The sequence below is a fragment of the Lithobates pipiens genome, unplaced genomic scaffold (genome assembly GCF_037356315.1).
Source record: "Lithobates pipiens isolate NorthernLeopardFrog02 unplaced genomic scaffold, aLitPip1_a1.2 Scaffold_10, whole genome shotgun sequence".
Taxonomy (NCBI): Eukaryota; Metazoa; Chordata; class Amphibia; order Anura; family Ranidae; genus Lithobates; species Lithobates pipiens.
In genome coordinates, this window is record NW_027507686.1 from 107,908,908 (window position 1) to 107,931,349 (window position 22,442).

A 22,442-nucleotide genomic window follows, 5' to 3' on the forward strand; every position below is an offset into this window, starting at 1 on the left:
TGCGGGATCATTGGCTAAGGAAATGTCTGTGAACTTGTGGATGAGCCTCAGGACAGGCTGCTAGAATGTTTGTAATTCAGGGCATTCCCAGAAAATGTTGAGAATGGTGCCAGCCTGTTGCCCACAGCGACAGCAGCGGTCAGATTGACCGGGGAATATTTTGGCCAACACCACCGGTGTACGATACCAGCGTGTGATCAGCTTATATGAGATCTCCTGATATTTACTGCAGAGTGACGACTTATGGGCGAAAAAGAGTATTCTGTCCTTCTGTGGTTTGGAGAATGAAGTTTGTAAGTCCCTTTTCCATTTAGCTAGGAAGGGTGGATCCGTGGAGGATTGTGCGTCTGTCAGGATTTGGTAGGACCTAGAGAGGGAACCACGAATTGGGCCATCATCCAGGCAAAGTTCCTCGAAGGGGTGGAATTGTCTAGAGAAGAACGAATGGTTAGGTAGTGATCCGAGGAAATGGATTAGCTGTCTAGCTCTCCAGCTATCCAATGCAACAGGTACTTGCTCTAGCAGTATGGTCCCCATGGGAATCAAGCCTGTGGGTCCAAGAAATAGGGCTGCTCTCAGAAGCCCTTTCGGGGCTTGCCTGGTAAAGGCCTGGTCAGACAGGCCCGGAGGAAATCTAGGATGTCCAATATTTGGGGTCATAGGAGAAGGGAAGTTAGTCAGGTGGGAAAGGTGAAAAAAACTATCCATCTCGGCGAGCGAGGGGCCAATTAACGGGTGAGTAGTCACACAGGGCTCCAATGGCCTCCCCGCCCAAGGCAGACCAGCCAGTGAAACCCACGCCATCTCCTGCGATAGCTTGACCCATAGCTTCAGTTCCCCATGCCGGTGTCTTATCACATATGGTCCCCCATCGGATAGTGTCCGCTGTGTACTGCGCATGCGCAGTACACAGCAACACAGATTCCAAAAATTGCTGAGCATGAACGGCGCCTGCGCACTGAGTCCAGGTTCTATCCCCACTATCCAAGTGGACATAGAGTAAGAATATAAAAGAGCCGAGCGCAGCGAGGCCGAGCCCGAAGCGTGGTGAGCGAAGCTCGCCTGCGAGGGGCCCTCTAATATTTACAACCCTATGTCCGCTTGGATGGTGGGGCTACCACCTCCACTCACCGCGCAGGCGCCGTTCAGCTTCGGAGATTTTTCGAAGCTTCGTCTGCTCCGTACTGCGCATTCGCAGTACGGCGCAGACACTATATCATGGCCGGACAGTATATGGCAGAACACCGGCACCAGTCAACCACCGGTGTCATGTGCGTCGCTGTGTAATATAGAGCAGGGTCCGGTAAGCCAATACCTCCCCTGCAATTTCGGTCACAATAGCATTGCCCTACCAATACGCATATGTTTTCCGCACCAGAGGAACTTGATAAAGATTGAGCGAACCGCATGAAAGAAAGTCTGGGGTATTTTGATAGGTAAGGCTTGTAGTAGATACAGAAGTCGTGGCATCGCGTTCATCTTCAACACATTACAGCGTCCGAACCATGACAGAGCTAGTGGGTCCCATCTTTTAGGGTCCGCTGTAAGCCCATAGGCTTCTTTTTATGTTGTTGGCTTTGACCTGTTTTTTTTGCTTGTTTCTCAAGGCGACCATCTTGGCGTTTGTCAAGAGGGTTGGGCGTGTCTTGAAGAGAACGCTTACGGCCACATCAACCTGAAAGCACCCGATCTCGTCTGAATTCAGAGGCTAAGCAGCGTCAGGCCTGGTTAGTACCTGGATGGGAGACTGCCTGGGAAGACCAGGTGCCATAGAAGGATCTGGTCTGGTTAGTGTCTTGATTGGGAGATCGCCTGGGAATTCTGGATGCCGTAGGCTTCTTTTTATGTTGTTGGCTTTGACCTGTTTTTTTTAGCTTGTTTCCCAAGGTGACCATCTTGGCCTTTGTCAAGAGGCTTCAGAGTGCCCAAAGAGAGTGCCTACGGCCAAATCACCCTGAAAGAGCCCAATCTCATCTGATCTCGGAGGCTAAGCAGCGATGGGCCTGGTTAGTACCTGGATGGGAGACAGCTTGGGAATACCAGGTGCCGTAGGCTTCTCATTATGTTGTCGGCGTTGACCTGTTTTATTTTCGCTTGTTTCCCAAGGTGACCATCTTGGCATGTGTCAAGAGGGTTGAGAGTGCACAAAGAAATTGCCTATGAGCACAACACCCTGAAAGCGCCCAATCTCGTTTGGTCTCAGAGCCTAAGCGGGGTTGGGCCTGGTTTGTACCTGGATGGGAGACCGCCTGGGTTTCCCAGATGCCGCAGGCTTATTTTTATGTTGTTGGTGTTGACCTGTTTTTTTCGCTTGTTTCCTGAAGTGATCATCTTGGCATTTGTCAAGAGGGTTGAGAGTGCCTAAAGAGATTGCTTACAGCCGCATCACCCTGAAAGCACCCTATCTCTTCTGATCTCAGAGGCTAAGAAGGGTTGGGCCTAGTTAGTACTTGAATGGGAGACGGCCTTGGAATACCAGGTGCCGTATTTTTCTTTTTATGTTGTTGGCGTTGACCTGTTTTTTTTCGCTTGTTCCCCAGGGTGACTATCTTGGCATTTTTCAAGAGGGATGAGAGTGCCCAAAGAGATTGCCTATGGGCACATCACCCTGAAAGCGCCCAATCTCCGCTGATCTCAGAGGCTAGAAAGGGTTGTGCCTTGTTAATACCTGGATGGGAGACCGCCTGGAAATACTAGGTGCGGTAGGCTTCTTTTTATGTTGTTGGCGTTGACTTGTTTTTTTTTGTTTGTTTCCCAAGGTGACCATCTTGGCGTTTGTCAAGAGGGTTGAGCGTGCCTGAAAAAATCTACTATGGCTGCATCACCCTGAAAGAGCCAAATCTCATTTGATCTCAGAGGCTAAGCAGGGTTGGGACCTGGTTAGTACCTGGATGGGAGACCGCCTGGGATTTCTCGATGCCATAGGCTTTTTTTTTAAGTTGTTGGCATTGACTTATTTTTTTTTTTTTGTTTTATTCTTTTATTAAGTATAAGTAGAACAACATAAATATAACAGTCAACCATACAGCATGACCCAGGCTCAGAATTACATGGTAACAAAAAATAGGCAGCCAAATAACTCTGGGTTCTCAGAGGGGAGTCCTACAGTTTCATGCAGAAAAGAGAGAAACCCCACCTCGGACATGTAGTACAGTATAACTAATGCAGCTCCGTTCGGACAAATGTAATCATGGAGAACAACTGGGACCACAGCGAGCCAGTTTATCATGACCTATGTGAACCAGAGTAAAATATGAGCCGGTCGTGTCCAGAACCCTGGGGTTCTTCTGGGTCCCAAAGGCTAGTAAGGAGACAAGGCATAGTCAAAAAGGAGGACGGGGGAAGAAGAGAGTGCAAAGACGGAGAGAGAGGAGGGGGGGGTGGCGGCGGGGAAAAATAGAAAAATAAAGACAAAAAGGGAGGGGGGGGGGGGAATGCCACCCAGGGCAGACATGGCCTACGTAGGTAAACGTTAGATGTTCAGTCTTTTTCTGGGACAGGGGCGCTGCTCACCTCCCGAATGTAGTCTCAAGTACCAGTAAAATACCTCCAGGGCCTCCATGTAACACTAAATGCCTCTTCAGTGTTGTGAAGGGTGACGGTCAATTCTTCCATCCGGAGAATATGATTGACTTTGGAATACCACAGCACCTTGGATGGGGGCTGAGGCTGCCTCCACAGTGTGGGAATGCAGGCCCGGGCGGCATTCAGGAGTTGCATCGTGAGGGTTTTTTTGTATTTTCGAACAGGCTGTTCGGTCAAGTGTAGAAGGCACGCTGCTGGGTTGTCTGCGATATCTACATTTCTGAGAGTTTTTATCGTCCGAGTCACCTCCACCCAAAAGTTCCTCAAGGCCGGGCATGCCCAGAAAATGTGTCCCATGGTCCCCGTATCTGAATTGCACCTCCAACAAACATCCGGGATCGATCTATTCATTTTATTCAGAAGGTATGGGACTCTATATCAGCGTGAGACTATCTTGTATCCTGATTCTTGATATTGGTTTGCGATGGAAGCTTTATGTACTAATGTCAGGATCTTCCCTATCTGTTCTGGGGTAAATGTGATGCCAACGTCCCTCTCCCATTTGTGGATAAATGGTGGGTCGACTCCTCCTCCTGACTACTTAATAGGTTGTACAGGAGGGAGAGGGTGTGTCGCACAGGTTCCTTTTTGTGACAGATGGATTCATAGGGCGTCAGGTCTCTAGGAGTGTAGGGGGCCCTTTGTATGGCCAGATGAAAGTGACGAAGTTGATAAGCACTAAACAAGTCAAGCGGAGGGTCAGAAAGCTCGGCGACAGTTTGCGTGGTTGGGAGCCCTCCCGAGGGCCACACCTCTCCCAGACGCTGTTTCCCCACCACTGTCAACTGTCGCAGTTTCTTGTTGGTAAATCCCAGTGGGAAGTCTGGATTACCTATAACCAGAGTCATTGGTGACGGCAGGGGAGCAATGTGTGTGCAGCGGAACAACCTCCGCACAACAGCCAACGTAGCTCCCACTACGGGGTGATCTCTGAGGTCTTTTGGTAGGGAGGACAGGAGCCACGGGGAGGTCAATAGGGGAATGGATCCATCCTCAATCTCCTTCTCCACCCACTGCTTGTGTGGGCCATTGCAATGCCAATCAACGACTCTCGCTAGCAGAGTCGCTCTGTAGTATTGTCTCAGATCTGGGAGACCCAGACCCCCCTTGTCCTTTGGTCTGGCAAGCAAGTGCAAATGGGCTCTGGGCGGTTTGCGCGCCCAAATAAAGTCCCGGAGCAGCACCTGCAGTTGTCTGAAAAAAATTGGGGGTAACCGGATCGGTAATGTCTGGAACAAGTATAAGATCCGCGGGAGGGCCGTCATTTTGAATGCATTACAGCGCCCGAACCAGGTCAGTGTTAAAGCATGCCAGTTTCCCAAATCAGATTTCAGTCTATTCAGGAGAGGGACAAAATTAAGCGGGTACAATTGCGCCAAATCCGCTGCGATGTCAACGCCCAGGTAACGTATAGATTTTTCAGCTCAGTAGAATGGAAAAGCGGAGCGTAGCCTCTTGGCCTCACCATCCGGGACCGATATATTCAATACAGCCGACGGTGCAATTGATTTTATAGTTTGATAGGCTGCCGTATCGCCGGAGAGCCGCGAGTATATTGGGAAGCGAAATGTGTGGATTGGAGACGAAAATAATTAGATCGTCAGCCTACGCCGCAATTTTGGATATGCCAGTAATATTCGGGTCATTCCGAACGTGACACATAAGTGGTTCCAGTGTCAGAATAAAAATTAGGGGAGACAGAGGGCACCCCTGCCTCGTCTCATTAGTGATGGGGAAAGAGTCCGAGCACTCTGAAAGCACCCAATCTCGTCTGATCTTGGAGGCTAAGATGAGTCAGGCCTGGTTAGTACCTGGATGGGAGACCACCTGGGAATACAAGTTATTGTAGGCTTCTTTTTATGTTGTTGGCGTTGATTCGTTTTTTTTTTTTTTTTCGCTTGTTTCCCAAGGTGACCATCTTGGCATTTGTCAAGAGGGTTGAGAGTGCCCAAAGAGTTCGCTTACAGCAGCATCGCCCTGAAAGGGCCCTATCTATTCTCACCTCTGAGGCTAAGAAGGGTTGGGCCTAGTTAGTCCCTGGATGGGAGATGGCTTTGGAATACCAGGTGCCGTAGTCTTCTTTTTATGTTGTTGACATTGACCTGTTTTTTTTCCCGCTTGTTTCCCAAGGTGACTATCTTGGCATTTGTCAAGAGGGTTGAGAGTGCCCAAAGAGATTGCCTATGGGCACATAAGCCTGAAAGCGCCTGATCTCCTCTGATCTCAGAGGCTAAACAGGGTCGGGCCTTGCTAGTACCTGGATTGGAGACCGCCTGGGAATACTAGGTGCTGAAGGCTTCTTTTTATGTTGTTGGCGTTGACTTGTTTTTTTTTTTTGTTTGTTTACCAAGGTGACCATCTTGGTGTTTGTCAAGAGGGTTGAGAGTGCCTGAAAAGCTCGCCTATGGCCACATAACCCTGAAAGCACCAGATCTCGTCTGATCTCAGAGACTAAACAGGGTCGGGCCTTGTTAATACCTGGATGGGAGACCACCTGGGAATACTAGGTGCTGTAGACTTCTTCTCATGTTGTTGGCGTTGACTTGATTTTTTTGTTTGTTTCCCAAGGTGACCATATTGGCGTTAGTCAAGGTTCAGAGTGCCTGAAGAAATCTCCTACGGCCACACCACCCTGAAAGAGCCCAATCTCATCTGATCTCAGAGGCTAAGCAGCGTTGGGACCAGTGTAGTACCTGGATGGGAGACTGCCTGGGATTTCCAGATGCCGTAGGCTTCTTTTTATGTTGTTGCCGTTGACCTATTTTTTTCCGCTTGTTTCCAAGGTGACCATCTTGGTGTTTGTCAAGAGAGTTGAGAGTGCTTGAAGATATTGGCTACGGCCACATCACCCTGAATCTGTTCCATCTCATCTGATCTTGGAGGCTAAGCAGGGTTGGGCCTGGTTAATGCCTGGATGGGAGACCGCCTGGGAATACCAGGTGTCGTAGGCTTCTTTTTTTTTTCAAATATAATTTTTTCTCCAAATAGGGGAAGACGGTCCCCCGAGTACATAATGCAACAGAGAAATACAGAGCAAAAAGCAGCTGAACAATACTTGATACAGGTATATTCGCAACTGTGAGTCTGCCTTCCATCAATCACAATGATTCGAGGCACGGATAAAGTACTGTACCAAGATCCAGGGTCACACAAACCCCAGGTCCCTCCGGCATAATGCATCCAGAGGGGGGTGTGGGGCCGTCATTCCCAATTTTCCACTCTTTCCAAAAGAGAGAGGGGGTGGAGGGGGTGAGAGATAGGGGAGGAAGGCAGAAAAGAGAAGGGTTGAAAGATCAGAAAAGGAGAAGAGGGGATGAGACACGATGGCAGCCACTGTCCAAGGGGCCAGTCAAGGAAAGCTCAGAGCACTAAGGCGATAGCAGGCGACATCCTTCCAGCGAGAATATAAAGGTATTCCAGATGTCTCAGGTTTGTTTAAAAAATTCTTGTTTACCTTGTGATGTGAGGATCAAGTCCTCCATTTTTTTTAATGTCCTCTATTTTCCTAAGCCAGTGAGTAATGAAAGGGGGGGAACATTTTTTCCAATAGAGAGGGATGCAGGATTTCGCCGCATTTATCACATGCCGTAAAATTGATTTTTTTGTACTTCTTAATGGGAATCTGTGAATGGTGCAAGAGAAAGAATGCAGCCTCTTCCTGGATGGAGAAGTCTGTGAATTTTTGTGTTATGCATCGGATCTCTGTCCAGAAGTCCACCAAGCTGGGACAGGACCAAAAAATGTGCAGCAACGTGCCCTCTTCTTCTCCACACCTCCAGCATATGTTCGAGGAAGAGGGGAAACATTTCTGCAGCTTTGATGGTGTCAAATACCACCTGGTGAGAAGTTTAAAATTTGTCTCCTGTATCTTCGTGCACAGCGACATTTTGAGAGCCAAAGTGATAATGCGTTGTCTCTGTGCTGGGGAAAATGAGCAATTAAGGTCCTTTTCCCAGTTGGACAGATAGGTTAAGTGTGGGTAATCTGTTTGAGAGAGAATGTGGGCCAAAGGGCCTTCGCTCCTGCATAGAGTCTCAAACTCCGTCTGAGGGCGGGCGAACGTTTGAGGATTGGGGATGGAATGGAGAAAATTATGTCATTGCGATGCTCTCCAAAAAGGCAGTTGGAAAAGCCCTGTCGGATCTGTTAGGGTTGAGAAAGAAGGCCATTTTCCATCAATGACGAATTTAGACGCATTGTCTAGGTTGGAATTTCTAAGTGGGTCCCCAGTTCAAAGGTTGGATGGCCACGTATAGGGAATAGGGGGGAAGTCAAAGACGTGAGTGTGTTTTGGGTAGCGATCAGGTGACTGACTTTAAACTAAGCCCCTATAGTGGGATGTGACATAAATTCTGTGGGTAAATACTTATAGCACCACATGGCGCTTCTTAGCGGAATTCGGGAGTGAGCTTAGAAAGTTTGTTTCGATTCCAGTCCAATACACGCCCCAGATGGGAGGCCAGGTAGTAGCGTCGCAAGTCAGGGAGAACCAACCCCCCCTGTTGTTTAGACAATGTCAGCTGTGACCGCTTAAGTCTGGGATTTTTGTGGGCCCAGTTAAATTGAGTGAGCAAGGATTGAGCTTGCTTAAAAAACAGGACTGGAATCTGGATCGGGAGAGCTTGGAAAAGATAAGTAAATTTAGGGAGTATGTTCATTTTAATGAGATTGCATCTCCTGAACCAGGAATGGAGGCCAGAATGCCACCCTGTGAAGCAAACTGCGAATCTTAGTGACAAGGGGTGGGGGGGAAGTGCAATATAAACGTACGCACGATGTCCAGTGGAATGTAAGTACCTAAGTACTTAAGGGCTGTATGAGTCCATTTAAATCGAAAATTGGACTGCAAGTCTATTAACGTTTGCGGGGGGACTGCAACCCCCATGGCCTTTGATCTCAAGAAGTATCCCGTATATCTGGAATTCCCGAAGCGAGAACAGCATGTCATCCGCGTAGGCAGATATCTTGCACTCAATAGTACCCATTTGGAGTCCCGTTATGTCTGAGTTTTGTCGAATTGTGGAGAGAAAGGGTTCCAATGACAGTGCAAATAATAGGGGCGACAGGGGGCAACCCTGTCTGGTCCCATTCCCGATGTCAAGGGGAGATGAGAGAACCCCATTCGCTTTGACTTGAGCTGAAGGGCTTGAGTATATCTTACTTATCCATGCCAGCATCCGTTCACTCAGACCTATATGGCGAAGGACCGAGAACATTAATGTCCATTTGACCCAATCAAAAGCCTTCTCAGGATCAGTACTCATGAAAAGACAAGGGGTCCCAGATGACTTTGCTTTATGGATCAGGGTAAGCACCTTAATGGTGTTGTCCCTATCTTCCCTGGTGGGAATAAAACCTAACTGGTCAATATGTATAAGGGACTGCAAGTGATGTGCCAATCACGTGGCGAGGATTTTAGAGAATAGTTTTAGGACCGAATTTAGGAGGGAAATGGGTCTGTAGCTCCCACATAGGCCCGGGTCTTTGCCCTCCTTAGGTATCAACAAGATGTGGGCTCTAAGGGTATCCTCAGGAAAATCCCCATTCGAGCTCAGAGTATTAAATAAATTCACCAAGCGCGGGCCGAGAATAGGGAGGAAGGTCTTAAAGTATTGTGAGGTATATCCGTCAGGGCCCGGAGCCTTACCCACCTTCGGAGGTCCCACGGCCGTCTGGACTTCTTCCAGTGTGATCGGGTCCTCCAAGTACTCCCGTGATTCTGATGAGAGGGTTGGTAGACCAGAACCGGTTACATATCTGTCTATATTGTCCTGTCCAGACCCTGAATCGGACAGGTTGTAGAGATCAGAGTAACATTTTTCAAAGACTTCGGCTATTTGGGTTGGGGTAGAGGCCCTCTGGCCATTCTCATCTATCAACTGTGGTAAGTAAGAGCCAGATTTCAACTCCTTTACTGACCTGGCTAAGATTTTTCCGCATTTGTCCCCTGACTCCTACGTCAGTTTACGACAAAACTGGAGTGCCGCTTTCGCTTTATAAAGGAGTAGGTCAGCAATATGGGTACGGAGTGTCCCCAATTCAATCTCTAAGGTCCGTGAGGGGGTATGTTTATGTTTCGCTTCCACAGAGGCAAGTTCACGAAACAGATTAGCAAGCTGTTCCTTCCGTGTTCGTTTGATGCGCGCCCCGTGCCTGATAAGTACCCTGCGGAGTACTGACTTGTGATCCTCCCAAATTATCCCCGGCTCACAGTCCTGCGTTTAGTTTTCTTGGAAATAAAGGTCCAATTCCCTGGTCACATCTGCTAAAACTTCCGGTATCTGGAGGAGGCTCTCATTAAGGTGCCAGAATAGAGACCTAGGTGAGGGGTTCCTAGAGAGGGTGTAGGTAAGGGCTACAGGAGCGTGGTCGGACCAAGTAATATGGCCGATGGAGGAAGAGCTCACCAAGTGCAGTTGGTCATGTGGAATCAAGAAGAAGTCTATCCTCAAGTATGATTTGTGAGGGGAAGAGCAAAAAGAGTAGTCCCTTTCCCCAGAGTGTTGCAGACGCCAGACATCAACTAATTGGTCATTCAGTAAACACTTAGTAATCCGCTCTCTAGAGGAAATGAGGAGCGAGGAGCAAGAGGCAGAAGTGTCAACCGATGGCGAAAGGGGACATTAATGTCCCCACCTAATATCAACTGGCCCTCTCGAAAGTCACATAATCTGTGCAGGGTAGTTCTAAAGGAACGTGTCTTGGTGATCATTGGGAGCGTACACAGTGGCAAATGTAAAAAGGCGCTCTCCAATGTGGCCCCTAAGAAAAAGATATCGGCCCCCAGGGTCCACCAGAGAATCCTGGAGAACCCAGGGGAGCCTGCTAGAGATCAGAATGGAGACTCCCTTGGTCATAGAGGAGGGGTTAGTAGAGTGGTAGACCTTAGGGAAGGATCTCGACCATAGAAAGGGGAGGCTAGTATTTTTAAAATGTGTTTCTTGTATAAAGGCCACATCAGTACAGGAAGTCTTCAGTTCTCACAGGAGGATCCACCGTTTTTCAGGGGAGTTCAGTCCCTTAACGTTTAGAGAGGTGACCTTGAATGAGTCTGCCATCGCTCCTCGGGGAGGGGGACGTCAGAGAAAAGCAAAGAAAGTTGAACCAAGGTAGGTTTTGGGTAGGTAATGCATGGCGGGAACTAAGGGGGAGAAAGGAAGGGCAAATGGAAGGAAAGGTAAAGGGATAAAGAGGCCGGGCACCTCAACCCCAGGGTTGTCCGCACTCAACAGTACAGGAAGGGTATACTAAAACAGCACAATTATGCTATAGCGCTTACCAGATGTACACTGGGTTTAAAGCGCTGTCCTACTTGGGTTGGTGGGTAGACAGGTCGGAGAGGGAGCCCCCGAATCCTAGTCCCCCCAGTCCCGGCAGTGGTAAATGTCACGTCTGATACCGGTATGCAAATAAAAGACAATCAGTAACATCATAGAACCAAAAAACAATAGTATAACCAAAACAGAGGTAGAGCATATAACTGTCAGCACTGAGGGGTCTCCTCGGCTCGCCCTAAACGTAGGCATGCACGAGGGAGCCCGTCACAACAGAAAAGGCATCACAGAATGAGATCCACCACCCCCCGTCCCATACCCCTAAAGTACATGCAGTCCCCGAACAAATGCATTTCTCCCTTTGGCAGATTGTCCACTCCTTACCCCCTCTCTCCCATCCACGCCCCGGGGGGAAAAGGGGCAGGGAAGGGGGGAAAGGGGGAGGGGAAGGGGGGAAAGGGGGAGGGAAAGGAGGGAAGGGAAGGGTGGGAAGGGGGGAAGGGAGGGGGGAAACAGGGGAGAGGGGACAAAAGTGCGGAAATGTCAAGTCCTTTAGCGCACTCCCACCAGCAAACACCCGGACCCCATAAATTTCAACTCCTCCCCTCCATGGTCACCACATCAAGATGAAAGAGGAGCAGCCCTGGTCGGTGCATGGAAAATCCGGCAGGCAAGGGGCTGGGGCCACCATCCCTCCATCCAACGGGAGACTTCACCCGAGCAGCAGTCCTGGGGCCCGCCAATTAGTGTCTCTCCTGCATCGCCATCGGGGGCTGTGTAGAGCATCCAGAGGGAGGCTGGGACCGCCCAAACAGTAAGGGGTAAATCCTCCAGGGGGGTCCAGAGTCACCCTGGAGGGAAGCAGTGTCTCGTACCAATAGGCTCAATAAATAAGTCATCCAGGGTCCCCGAAAGCTGCAGAAGGCAATGTCGGCAAAGAGTAGGTGGGAGCCAGAGGGGGGGGCGAGGGGCGCAACCAGGGGGAGGGGACACATATGCGGGAATGTCAAGCCCTTCCAGTACAGCGCACTAGGTATCACTCAGACCCCCCCAAAGTGGCACTCTCAACCCTCTTGACAAATGCCAAGATGGTCACCTTGGGAAACAAGCGAAAAAAAAAAATACGAATCAACGCCAACAACATAAAAAGAAGCCTACAATAACTGGTATTTCCAGGTGGTCACCCATCCAAGTACAAACCAGGCCCAACCCTGCTTAGCCTCTGAGACCAAACGATTGGGCGCTTTCAGGGTGTTGTGCTCATAGGCAATTTCTTTGTGCACTCTCAACCCTCTTGACACATGCCAAGATGGTCACCTTGGGAAACAAGGGAAAATAAAACAGGTCAACGCCAACAACATAATGAGAAGCCTACGGCACCTGGTATTCCCAAGCTGTCTCCCATCCAGGTACTAACCAGGCCCATCGCTGCGTAGCCTCCGAGATCAGATGAGATTGGGCTCTTTCAGGGTGATTTGGCCGTAGGCACTCTCTTTGGGCACTCTGAAGCCTCTTGACAAAGGCCAAGATGGTCACCTTGGGAAACAAGCTAAAAAAAACAGGTCAAAGCCAACAACATAAAAAGAAGCCTACGGCATCCAGTATTCCCAGGCGATCTCCCAATCAAGACACTAACCAGACCAGATCCTTCTATGGCACCTGGTCTTCCCAGGCAGTCTCCCATCCAGGTACTAACCAGGCCTGACGCTGCTTAGCCTTTGAAATCAGACGAGATCGGGTGCTTTCAGGTTGATGTGGCCGTAAGCGTTCTCTTCAAGACACGCCCAACCCTCTTGACAAACGCCAAGATGGTCGCCTTGAGAAACAAGCAAAAAAAACAGGTCAAAGCCAACAACATAAAAAGAAGCCTATGGGCTTACAGCGGACCCTAAATGATGGGACCCACTAGCTCTGTCATGGTTCGGACGCTGTAATGTGTTGAAGATGAACGCGATGCCATGACTTCTGTATCTACTACAAGCCTTACCTATCAAAATACCCCAGACTTTCTTTCATGCGGTTCGCTCAATCTTTATCAAGTTCCTCTGGCACAGAAAACATATGCGTATTGGTAGGGCAATGCTATTGCGACCGAAATTGTGGGGAGGTATTGGCTTCCCGGACCCTGCTCTATATTACACAGACACACAGACACAGACACACAGACGCACATGACACCGGTGGTTGACTGGTGCCGGTGTTCTGCCATATACTGTCCGGCCATGATATAGTGTCCGCGCCTTTAGCGCACTCCCACCAGCAAACACCCGGACCCCATAAATTTCAACTCCTCCCCTCCATGGTCACCACATCAAGATATAAGAGGAGCAGCCCTGGTCGGTGCATGGAAAATCCGGCAGGCAAGGGGCTGGGGCCACCATCCCTCCATTCAATGGGAGACTTCACCCGAGCAGCAGTCCTGGGGCCCGCCAATTATTGTCTCTCCTGCATCGCCATCGGGGGCTTGTAGAGCATCCAGAAGAGGCTGGGACCGCACAAACAGTAAGGGGTAAATCCTCCAGGGGGGTCCAGAGTCACCCTGGAGGGAAGCAGTGTCTCGTACCAATAGGCTCAATAAATAAGTCATCCAGGGTCCCCGAAAGCTGCAGAAGGCAATGTCGGCAAAGAGTAGGTGGGAGCCAGAGGGGGGGACGAGGGGCGCAACCAGGGGGAGGGGACACATATGCGGGAATGTCAAGGCCTTCCAGTACAGCGCACTAGGTATCACTCAGACCCCCCAAAGTGGCACTCTCAACCCTCTTGACAAATGCCAAGATGGTCACCTTGGGAAACAAGCGAAAAAAAAAAAAAAACGAATCAACGGCAACAACATAAAAAGAAGCCTACAATAACTGATATTCCCAGGTGGTCTCCCATCCAGGTACTAACCAGGCCTGACTCTTCTTAGCCTCCAAGATCAGACGAGATTGGGTGCTTTCAGAGTGCTCGGACTCTTTCCCCATCACTAATGGGACGAGGCAGGGGTGCCCTCTGTCTCCCCTAATTTTTATTCTGACACTGGAACCACTTATGTGTCACGTTCGTAATGACCCGAATATTACTGGCATATCCAAACCCTCGGCACACCACAGAATTGCGGCGTACACTGACGATCTAATTTTTTTCGTCTCCAATCCACACATTTCGCTTCCCAATATACTCGCGGCTCTCCGGCGATACGGCAGCCTATCAAACTATAAAATCAATTGCACCGTCGGCTGTATTGAATATATCGGTCCCGGATGGGGAGGCCAAGAGGCTACGCTCCGCTTTTCCATTCTACTGAGCTGAAAAATCTATACGTTACCTGGGCGTTGACAACGCAGCGGATTTGGCGCAATTGTACCCGCTTAATTTTGTCCCTCTCCTGAATAGACTGAAATCTGATTTGGGAAACTGGCATGCTTTAACACTGACCTGGTTCGGGCGCTGTAATGCATACAAAATGACGGCCCTCCCGCGGATCTTATACTTGTTCCAGACATTACCGATCCGGTTACCCCCAATTTTTTTCAGACAACTGCAGGTGCTGCTCCGGGACTTTATTTGGGCGCGCAAACCGCCCAGAGCCCGTTTGCAATTGCTTGCCAGACCAAAGGACAAGGGGGGTCTGGGTCTCCCAGATCTGAGACAATACTACAGAGCGACTCTGCTAGTGAGAGTCGTTGATTGGCATTGTAATGGCCCACACAAGCAGTGGGTGGAGATGGAGATTGAGGATGGATCCATTCCCCTATTGACCTCCCCGTGGCTCCTGTCCTCCCTACCAAAAGACCTCAGAGATCATCCCGTAGTGGGAGCTACGTTGGCTGTTGTGCGGAGGTTGTTCCGCTGCACACACATTGCTCCCCTGCCGTCACCAATGACTCCGGTTATAGGTAATCCAGACTTCCCATCGGGATTTACCAACAAGAAACTGCGACAGTTGACAGTGGTGGGGAAACAGCGTCTGGGAGAGGTGTGGCCCTCGGGAGGGCTCTCGACCACGCAAACTGTCGCCGAGCTTTCTAACCCTCCGCTTGACTTGTTTAGTGCTTATCAACTTCGTCACTTTCTTCTGGCCATACAAAGGGCCCCCTACACTCCTAGAGACCTGACACCCTATGAATCCATCTGTCACAAAAGGGAACCTGTGCGACACACCCTCTCCCTCCTGTACAACCTATTGAGTAGTCAGGAGGAGGAGTCGACCCCCACCATTTATCCACAAATGGGAGAGGGACTTAGGCATCACATTTACCCCACAACAGATAGGGAAGATCCTGACATTAGTACATAAAGCTTCCATCGCAAACCAATATCAAGAATCAGGATACAAGATAGTCTCACGCTGGTATAGAGTTCCATACCTTCTGAATAAAATGAATAGATCGATCCCGGATGTTTGTTGGAGGTGCAATTCAGATACGGGGACCATGGGACACATTTTCTGGGCATGCCCGGCTTTGAGGAACTTTTGGGTGGAGGTGACCGGGACGATAAAAACTCTCAGAAATCTAGATATCACAGACAACCCAGCAGCGTGCCTTCTACACTTGACCGAACAGCCTGTTCGAAAATACAAAAAAACCCTCACGATGCAACTCCTGAACACCGCCCGGGCCTGCATTTCCACACTGTGGAGGCAGCCTCAGCCCCCATCCAAGGTGCTGTGGTATTCCAAAGTCAATCATATTCTCCGGATGGAGGAATTGACCGCCACCCTTCACAACACTGAAGAGGCATTTAGTGTAACATGGAGGCCCTGGAGGTATTTTACTGATACTTGAGACTACATTCGGGAGGTGAGCACCGCCCCTGTCCCAGAAAAAGACTGAACATCTAACGTTTACCTACGTAGGCCATGTCTGCCCTGGGTGGCATTCCCCCCCCTCCCTTTTTGTCTTTATTTTTCTATTTTTCCCCGCCGCCATCCCCCCACCTCCTCTCAATCCGTCTTTGCACTCTCTTCTTCCCCGTCCTCCCTTTTGACTATGCCTTGTCTCCTTACTAGCCTTTGGGACCCAGAAGAACCCCAGGGTTCTGGACACGACCGGCTCATATTTTACTCTGGTTCACATAGGTCATGATAAGCTGGCTCGCTGTGGTCCCAGTTGTTCTCCATGATTACATTTGTCCGAACGGAGCTGCATTAGTTATACTGTACTACATGTCCGAGGTGGGGTTTCTCTCTTTTCTGCATGAAACTGTAGGACTCCCCTCTGAGAACCCAGAGTTATTTGGCTGCCTATTTTTTGTTACCATGTAATTGTGACCCTGGATCATGCTGTATGGTTGACTGTTATATTTATGTTGTTCTACTTATACTTAATAAAAGAATAAAACAAAAAAAAAAAAATAAGTCAATGCCAACAACTTAAAAAAAAAGCCTATGGCATCGAGAAATCCCAGGCGGTCTCCCATCCAGGTCCTAACCAGGTCCCAACCCTGCTTAGCCTCTGAGATCAAATGAGATTTGGCTCTTTCAGGGTGATGCAGCCATAGTAGATTTTTTTCAGGCACGCTCAACCCTCTTGACAAACGCCAAGATGGTCACCTTGGGAAACAAACAAAAAAAACAAGTCAACGCCAACAACATAAAAAGAAGCCTACCGCACCTAGTATTTCCAGGCGGTCTCCCATCCAGGTATTAACAAGGCGCGACCCTTTCTAGCCTCTGAGATCAGCGGAGATTGGGCGCTTTCAGGGTGATGTGCCCATAGGCAATCTCTTTGGGCACTCTCATCCCTCTTGAAAAATGCCAAGATAGTCACCCTGGGAAACAAGCGAAAAAAAACAGGTCAACGCCAACAACATAAAAAGAAGAATACGGCACCTGGTATTCCAAGGCCGTCTCCCATTCAAGTACTAACTAGGCCCAACCCTTCTTAGCCTCTGAGATCAGAAGAGATAGGGTGCTTTCAGGGTGATGCGGCTGTAAGCGATGTCTTTAGGCACTTTCAACCCTCTTGACAAATGCCAAGATGATCACTTTGGGAAACAAGCGAAAAAAACAGGTCAACACCAACAACATAAAAATAAGCCTGCGGCATCTGGAAAACCCAGGCGGTCTCACATCCAGGTACAAACCAGGCCCAACCCTGCTTAGCGTCTGAGACCAAACGAGATTGGGCGCTTTCAGGGTGTTGTGCTCATAGGCAATTTCTTTGTGCACTCTCAACCCTCTTGACACATGCCAAGATGGTCACCTTGGGAAACAAGGGAAAATAAAACAGGTCAACGCCGACAACATAATGAGAAGCCTACGGCACCTGGTATTCCCAAGCTGTCTCCCATCCAGGTACTAACCAGGCCCATCGCTGTGTAGCCTCCGAGATCAGATGAGATTGGGCTCTTTCAGGGTGATTTGGCCGTAGGCACTCTCTTTGGGCACTCTGAAGCCTCTTGACAAAGGCCAAGATGGTCACCTTGGGAAACAAGCTAAAAAAAACAGGTCAAAGCTAACAACATAAAAAGAAGCCTACGGCATCCAGTATTCCCAGGCGATCTCCCAATCAAGACACTAACCAGACCAGATCCTTCTATGGCACCTGGTCTTCCCAGGCAGTCTCCCATCCAGGTACTAACCAGGCCTGACGCTGCTTAGCCTTTGAAATCAGATGAGATCGGGTGCTTTCAGGTTGATGTGGCCGTAAGCGTTCTCTTTAAGACACGCCCAACCCTCTTGACAAACGCCAAGATGGTCGCCTTGAGAAACAAGCAAAAAAAACAGGTCAAAGCCAACAACATAAAAAGAAGCCTATGGGCTTACAGCGGACCCTAAAAGATGGGACCCACTAGCTCTGTCATGGTTCGGACGCTGTAACGTGTTGAAGATGAACGTGATGCCATGACTTCTGTATCTACTACAAGCCTTACCTATCAAAATACCCCAGACTTTCTTTCATGCGGTTCGCTCAATCTTTATTAAGTTCCTCTGGCGCAGAAAACATATGCGTATTGGTAGGGCAATGCTATTGCGCCCGAAATTGTGGGGAGGTATTGGCTTCCCGGACCCTGCTCTATATTACACAGCGACGCACATGACACCGGTGGTTGACTGGTGCCGGTGTTCTGCCATATACTGTCCGGCCATGATATAGTGTCCGCGCCTTTAGCGCACTCCCACCAGCAAACACCCGGACCCCATAAATTTCAACTCCTCCCCTCCATGGTCACCACATCAAGATATAAGAGGAGCAGCCCTGGTCGGTGCATGGAAAATCCGGCAGGCAAGGGGCTGGGGCCACCATCCCTCCATTCAATGGGAGACTTCACCCGAGCAGCAGTCCTGGGGCCCGCCAATTAGTGTCTCTCCTGCATCGCCATCGGGGGCTGTGTAGAGCATCCAGAGGGAGGCTGGGACCGCCCAAACAGTAAGGGGTAAATCCTCCAGGGGGGTCCAGAGTCACCCTGGAGGGAAGCAGTGTCTCGTACCAATAGGCTCAATAAATAAGTCATCCAGGGTCCCCGAAAGCTGCAGAAGGCAATGTCGGCAAAGAGTAGGTGGGAGCCAGAGGGGGGGACGAGGGGCGCAACCAGGGGGAGGGGACACATATGCGGGAATGTCAAGGCCTTCCAGTACAGCGCACTAGGTATCACTCAGACCCCCCAAAGTGGCACTCTCAACCCTCTTGACAAATGCCAAGATGGTCACCTTGGGAAACAAGCGAAAAAAAACAAAAACGAATCAACGCCAACAACATAAAAAGAAGCCTACAATAACTGATATTCCCAGGTGGTCTCCCATCCAGGTACTAACCAGGCCTGACTCTTCTTAGCCTCCAAGATCAGACGAGATTGGGTGCTTTCAGAGTGCTCGGACTCTTTCCCCATCACTAATGGGACGAGGCAGGGGTGCCCTCTGTCTCCCCTAATTTTTATTCTGACACTGGAACCACTTATGTGTCACGTTCGGAATGACCCGAATATTACTGGCATATCCAAACCCTCGGCACACCACAGAATTGCGGCGTACACTGACGATCTAATTTTTTTCGTCTCCAATCCACACATTTCGCTTCCCAATATACTCGCGGCTCTCCGGCGATACGGCAGCCTATCAAACTATAAAATCAATTGCACCGAATCGCGTGCACTATTAGAGGCTCCTATTACGGTAACCGAATTACAAACGGCGATTAAGAACACCAAGGTGGGTAAGGCCCCTGGGCCTGATGGACTCACACTCCAGTACTATAGGGTTCTGTTCCCGGCACTGAGCGGTCATCTGGTTAAGATGCTCAACGGCCTTACAGATAGAGGCAACTTACACGCCACCACTCTACAAGCCCACATTTCAGTTATACCAAAGGAGGGTAAAGACCCATCCAACTGCGGAAGCTATAGACCCATATCCCTTCTCAATACAGACCTTAAATTGTTCACCAAAATTATAGCTACCAGATTACAGGCCCATTTGCCCCAACTGATACATCTGGACCAGGTAGGTTTTGTGCCCACAAGAGAGGCAAGGGACAACACCACAAAAGTCCTGAACCTGCTCTATTCGGTCACCCGCACCAAAACACCCTGCGTTTTCTTAAGCACAGATGCTGAGAAAGCATTCGACCGGGTGAGTTGGGCGTTTATGTTTGCCACGCTGAGACATATAAGCCTAGGTGACAATATGTTACATTGGATATCCGCAACGTACAAGACCCCGTCGGCTAGAGTTAGGGCCAACGGTGTACTCGCGGACCCATTTCCGATCACTAACGGGACGAGGCAGGGCTGCCCATTGTCTCCTCTCCTGTTTGCTCTATCCCTAGAACCGTTCCTCTGTCATATACGATCCAATCCCAACATTTCGGGCGTGCAGGTCCATCGGACCCAACACAAGGTTTCCGCCTACGCGGATGACCTTATGTTTACACTCACCACCCCTGCGATCTCCCTCCCCAACCTCCTGCAGGAATTTAACACGTACGGAGCTATCTCCAACTTAAAAATTAATTTTGCCAAATCGGAAGCCATGGGACTGGAGATCCCGCCTGCCCAGCTTGCCCACCTACAATCTATCTTCAATTTGAAATGGACAACGACCGCCCTGAGGTATTTAGGTACAAACATACCCTGCAAGTTCGCGAGACTATACGACCTTAATTTCCCGCCCCTCCTGAACACGATTAGATTGCTACTGACCAAATGGAACAGGGGACTACACTCGTGGATAGGCCGCTGCAATATATTAAAAATGATGATTCTCCCAAAATTCCTGTACCTTATGCAGGCCCTACCCATTTACATACCGACGTCTTACTTTAAACGGGTACGAACTACGCTCACGGAATTTGTCTGGGCTAAGAAAAGGGCGCGACTCTCACACAAACTCTTAGTCCTCCCCAAACACCATGGCGGACTTGCGCTGCCAGATATCCGCACGTATTATCGAGCGACACACCTAGGGAGACTCATAGACTGGACCCGGCATACTGAGTCCAAGCTCTGGACACAACTAGAACAACACCAAAGCGAGATCCCTCTTAACAGAGCCCCTTGGTGCCACGCGTCCTTACCCGCAGAAGTCAAGAGACACCCACTGATTGGCAACACATTGCAAATTTGCGCCCGCCTTATAACAGAGAACTCCTTATTGTCTTCTGACTCGCCTCTTTTTCCCATCTTGGGGAACCCCAATTTTTTGCCGGGAATACATGATCCGGTATTCCGGAGACTGGCAAACAGGGGTTTATTTCAATCCTCACACTTTAGTACTGGAGGCAGATGGTACACAATAGCAGAACTCTCCGAGCCCTCGGGTCAGTTCGGACTGGACTTCCTGAGGGCTCGCCAACTAAGCCACTTTCTCCACTCGCTGAAACCCCCACCCGCAGGAAATTCCTCCCTTACGTTACTGGAGGAATTGTGTAATGCCACGGGCGTCGTAACACACACACTCTCTCAAGCCTACACTTTACTGAATGTTCCAAAAGCTGACTTCGTGCCCCCAGGCCTCCTTAAGTGGGAGTCGGAACTGAATTGTCGCTTCAATACTGCCAAGAGACAGCGGATACTCAAATTCACACATAAGTCCTCTATCTGTGCCAAGATTCAGGGGACGAACTATAAAATCCTTTCACGATGGTACAGAACCCCTGAATTGCTTCATAAATTTTTTCCGGTGGTGTCGGACAGGTGCTGGCGATGCCGGGCAGATAAGGGTACGTTGTTACACATTTTCTGGTCATGTCCCGATCTACGCAATTTCTGGACAGTGGTGCGGGAGGTCACCCAGAAATTTACTGAGCGTAACTTTTTCTTACTACATGCCTCTGACGCCCCGGAAAAAACATACAAAAAATCTCTGATTAGACACCTACTGGACGCCGCTAAAGCCTGTATACCACTAAAGTGGAAGTCCACACGGCCCCCGACGATAGCCTCATGGATAGCTAGAGTGGAAGACATAAGACGGATGGAGGATTTAATCCTCACTGCGCAACATAGACAGGAAACGTTCTCGGGAACCTGGCAGAAGTGGATTGCCTCCATCTACTCGGCCGAAGGCCAGATGCTGAGGGGCAACGCATCGTATGGGGGGGGTCGCACTCCCCCTTCATGTGTTCCCCCTCCAACCTTAACCCCAACCTGAGTATCATTAATATAGCTACCCTTCTCTACGGGGGACAGATTAAAAAACCCCTGCAGCTACGTCCTTTCTAATCACCACAGTGACGCAACCACATCTCTCATGCACCCATCCTCCCTCCAACCGGCCTCCTGCCGCCCCCCCCCACCCCCTCCCTCTTACTGTACCTTTCTCTTGCCTTCTCTTTGGCACCCTTTATAGCTACCCCCCTTATAAGGGGAGCTACTTTCCACCTCCCACTATAAAAGAACAAAAAACGAAGGAGCTGGACTCGTACCTTCGACAACTCACACCGAATTATTACTACACACACTTGCCCTTGAAAGAGACAGAGGGCCCTGAATCGGCTCTGACCAATCAGTGACACCTGAACCAACAAAACCAATCTGTATTAGATAAGGTCGCAAGGGAGTAGACGATAACCCAAAACCTGCCATATCTTGGCCCCTTTTACTCTGTCTCAGGTTACGGTTATATTCAGTGACATTACAACTTGACCTGTTGGTCTCTGTATTTTCTGCATAAGGTGTTTATTTTCTGTCTTATGTACTGTGTGTATTTTTTTTTTGTATTCTGTAGATCCGATTGGGTCCTGTTCCGGTTATAAATAAAAAATTAAAAAAAAATCAATTGCACCGTCGGCTGTATTGAATATATCGGTCCCGGATGGTGAGGCCAAGAGGCTACGTTCCGCTTTTCCATTCTACTGAGCTGAAAAATCTATACGTTACCTGGGCGTTGACAACGCAGCGGATTTGGCGCAATTGTACCCGCTTAATTTTGTCCCTCTCCTGAATAGACTGAAATCTGATTTGAGAAACTGGCATGCTTTAACACTGACCTGGTTCGGGCGCTGTAATGCATTCAAAATGACGGCCCTCCCGCGGATCTTATACTTGCTCCAGACATTACCGATCCGGTTACCCCCAATTTTTTTCAGACAACTGCAGGTGCTGCTCCGGGACTTTATTTGGGCGCGCAAACCGCCCAGAGCCCGTTTGCAATTGCTTGCC

At 49.5% G+C, this 22,442-nt stretch overlaps 6 pseudogenes; 4 read left to right on the forward strand and 2 right to left on the reverse strand.

Moving 5' to 3' along the window:
• The first annotated feature begins 1,657 nt into the window (after positions 1-1,657).
• On the forward strand, positions 1,658-1,776 carry LOC143952688 (5S ribosomal RNA; annotated as a pseudogene).
• Positions 1,777-1,936: 160 nt separating this feature from the next.
• Positions 1,937-2,055, forward strand: LOC143954375 (5S ribosomal RNA; annotated as a pseudogene).
• A 3,930-nt stretch (positions 2,056-5,985) lies between these two features.
• LOC143944644 (5S ribosomal RNA) lies at positions 5,986-6,104 on the forward strand (annotated as a pseudogene).
• Positions 6,105-6,417: 313 nt separating this feature from the next.
• Positions 6,418-6,536, forward strand: LOC143946530 (5S ribosomal RNA; annotated as a pseudogene).
• A 5,691-nt stretch (positions 6,537-12,227) lies between these two features.
• On the reverse strand, positions 12,228-12,346 carry LOC143942812 (5S ribosomal RNA; annotated as a pseudogene).
• A 4,752-nt stretch (positions 12,347-17,098) lies between these two features.
• On the reverse strand, positions 17,099-17,217 carry LOC143943717 (5S ribosomal RNA; annotated as a pseudogene).
• Between the last annotated feature and the right edge of the window lie 5,225 nt (positions 17,218-22,442).